This window comes from Myotis lucifugus, unplaced genomic scaffold, assembly GCF_000147115.1.
Source record: "Myotis lucifugus unplaced genomic scaffold, Myoluc2.0 scaffold_187, whole genome shotgun sequence".
Taxonomy (NCBI): Eukaryota; Metazoa; Chordata; class Mammalia; order Chiroptera; family Vespertilionidae; genus Myotis; species Myotis lucifugus.
Genome location: NW_005871235.1, coordinates 431,911 through 435,740, shown reverse-complemented (window position 1 = coordinate 435,740; position 3,830 = coordinate 431,911).

Sequence of the window (3,830 nt, the reverse complement as noted above, 5' to 3'; positions counted from 1 at the left end):
CGGGAGGTAAGAGATCAACCAAAGGACTTGTATGCATGCATATAAGCATAACCCATGGACACAGACACTAGGCGGGTGAGGGCATGTGTTGGAGGGTGGGAGTGGCTGGGGCGAGGTCAATGGGGGAAAAGGAGATATATGTAATACTTTAAACAATAAAGAATTAAAAAAAAAGAATGTGTTTCTATTAATTCAATAGACCTTTCCTGAATTTCTACCAGGTGCCATGGGCTGTGCTGGATATTGAGAATATGAGGCAGAACAAAACATGGTCTCAGGCTCTCTGTAGCTCACAGGCTGCGATGGAGACAAACAAGGACCTCTGAGAGTCCGTCCATCTGTGGAAAAGCAGCACGGGCCATATTAACACTGCTACTAATAGCAAACGCTCCCAAAGTGCTTAGTGCAGTGGTTCTCAACCTTCCTAATGTGCGACCCTTTAATACAGTTCCTCATGTTGTGGTGACCCCCAAGCATAAAATTATTTTTGTTGCTACTTCATAACTGTAATTTTGCTACTGTTATGAATCATAATGTAAATATCTGATATGCAGGATGTATTTTCATTGTTACAAATTGAACATAATTAAAGCATAGTGATTAATCACAAAAACAACATGTAATTACTATGTGTTTTCCGATGGTCTTAGGCGACCCCTGTGAAAGGGTCGTTCGACCCCCAAAGGGGTCGCGACCCACAGGTTGAGAACTGCTGGCTTAGGGTGTGCCCTGAGAGTGCCACAAGAGGGGAAAGAGTAAGTGCCAAGGGAACACAGAGGGGAATCAACTGAGACTCCAAGAGAGATTTCAGGGGGAGGTTATGACTTCCAGCATGAGCTGTGGAAGGGAAATGGGTCTAGGAAAATGGGGGAGATGTTCAGACAGAAATAGGGAAAACTTGGTGGGATAAACAAGTCCATGATGATGAATATGTATCCTATGCCAACAAATACAATAAGCATCCTGAGAGAATGGGGAGCATTGGCCCTCAAACCGAAAGGTCCCAGGTTTGATTCTGGTCAAGGGAATGTACCTGAGTTGTTTTTCGGAAGGCTACATCAATGTGCTCTTCCACCAATAGGCACAAACATTCCTGTCTCTTCCGGTACCTCAAACTCTCTAACAGTTGGCATTACCCAGGTTCTTAATTTTGCCCATCAAATACATAAGTTTTTTTCATAGTATTTCTAAAAGTGTTATTTCATAGTTTTTTTAAAAAAATAACTTGTATTCCTCTGATTATTAATAAGTTTGGACATGTCTTCGTGTTTTTGCTGACTTTTGAATTTCTTCTGAAATGCCAAACTCCTAGTCTTTTTTTAAGTTTAGATTTCTTGTTTCTTGTTGATTTGCAGTAGTTCCTGGCAAACCATAAAGAATAACAATGAAACATGAAGGATAATGATTACCCCTAGCATTGAAGTTGGGAGAGGAATGAAATCTAGAAAAGATTAACATAGGGGATTTCAAATCATTGTAATGTTTAATATTGTAGGTTAGTGTAATGGGGCGACCCTCGGAGACGACCACCAGGGACTCAGATCAAGATTTAGGAGCCTTTATTAAGCTGGCCAGCGACTACAGTTACGGCACCCTGCCGAAGCAAAGGCTGAACTGCAGTGCCAACTACAGGAGTTACAGCGTTTTTATTTGCAAAAACCACAAAGTTAGTTACAAAGCCTTGTTTACACAATTGTTCCCGACACAGTACAGCATCAGTACAGTGACTACCTTCCTATCTATGTGTTCTAGGAACAGAGAGCACAGCGTGCCCCGCCTGGCCGAAGCGCCAGATATGCAGCCCAGCACAGTTAGGTGGTGGGTCAAATATATTTATTGACTTGCTCTTCATCTCTTTGTGAATCTTTGTACATGCTAGAATGTTCTCAGTATTCTAAATCAGAGCTTCTCAAATGTGGTCTCCAGAGCAGTGGCATCAGCAACACCAGAGAATTTGTTTAGAAATGAAAAATGGCCGACAAGCCAGACCTCCAGTCTCAGAAACTCTTCAGGTAGGGCCCAGCAATCTGTGTTCTAAGAAGTCTACTATTGTTGTAGGGAAAAACTAAAGCATAGTTTTGATGCTATCTTAAAAATAAATTATACTCTTGAGACCCCCCCCCCCAACTATTTATTTTTTCCAACCATTTTTAAAATTTTTATTTTTTGCATGTTATTTCCTGGTATCTGCAGAATTTTGTATGTTGGGACAAAAATTTTAATAAGTTATTTATTATTTATAATGCTTAAACACTGGGACATGTATCTACAGCACTAAATGTCTTTCCTTGAAAGTAGAATTTCTAATTTCTTTTAACTTTGAATCTCCACATTCACTCTTTATAATCCAATCAATAAATTCTTCAGTCTCAGTTTTTGCATGTCTATTCTTATTTTTTAGCGAGAGAGAGAGAGAGAGAGAGAGAGAGAGAGAGAGAGAGAGAGAAAGGGATGGAGAGAGACAGAGAGCCTCTCACCCTCACCCTGACCAGGGCTGGAGATCAAACCTGCAACCGAGGTATGTGCTCTTGACCGGAATCGAATCCCAGATCCTCAGTCCATGGGCCAACATTCTACCCACTGAGCCAAAACAGCTAGAGCTCTATTCTTTTTTACGAAGAGTGGAAATCCCTCTAACAATGTTTGCTAAGCTTTCAGTGCAATATCTTGAAATCTTGGTGCTGGAGAAACTAGTGGAACAGTCCTGGGTTTCTGTTTCTTTCTCTTTTTGTTTTACTCCTCACCTGAGGATATTTTTTAAAAATATAATTTTATTGATTTTAGAGAAGAAGGGAGATAGAAACATCAATGATGAGAGAGAATAATTGAAGGGCTGCCTCCTGCACACCCCCTACTACGGAACAACCCTGGTATGTGTCCTGACTGGGAATTGAACCAGCTACCTCCTAGTTTATAGGTCAATGCTCAACCACTGAGCCATGCTAGCTGGGCTCCATTGACTTTTAGAGAGACTGGGAGGGAGGAAGGCTGGGAGGGAGAGAGAGAGACATACACACAATGATGTGAGAGAGGCACATAGATTGATTGCCTCCCACACACAACCCAACCAGGGCCAGGATGGAGCCTTCAACTCAGGTATCTGCCCTTGAGAAGGAATGAAACCTGAGATTCTTCTGTGCTCAGACCAACCCTCTAACCACTTAGCAACCAGCTAGGTCGTCTGTCTCTTTCTCTTGATGTCAGGTCCCAACTGAAAAATTGGGAAACATGGTCTCTTGAACAATTAGTCATTTCCCTCCCAGTAAACACCCTAGCAGCTAGGGCCTAGCTCATATTCCAAAGAACTTTAATGGCTGAGATAAGTGCTTGGAAATTTGCCTGTACATTTAATGTCAACAAATTTTGACAAATTTCCCCACAATTTTGCAAAATAATTTTAGATATAATTTATCTTTATATCTGACTAATTTCCATTGGGTTGTACAAGGCTAACTTCAGGTACACTCTGATTAATGCAGGAGATTTGTCTGTGACACCATATCCGCCTTTTGTTATTATAAACCTCTGTCTGGGCCTGCCTGTATTCCTATTATAGAACTCCCCCACCCCTCACCCCCACCCCAGCCACTAGAGCAGTGGTTCTCAACCTTGGCTGCACATTAGAATCACCTGGGAATCGTTTTAAAATCCTGATTTCTGGGCCTCATCGTTACGAAATTCAGAGTATACCCGCAAATTTTAGCAGAAGGGAGCAATATGAGATTAGAACTGAAATTTCTGAAGGGAGTACACGACCCTGAGAAAAATCAGTTCACCTGACATAGCTCTCTGAGCCCATAGTTAGAAAATCACTGTCTTTGAGCTATCAC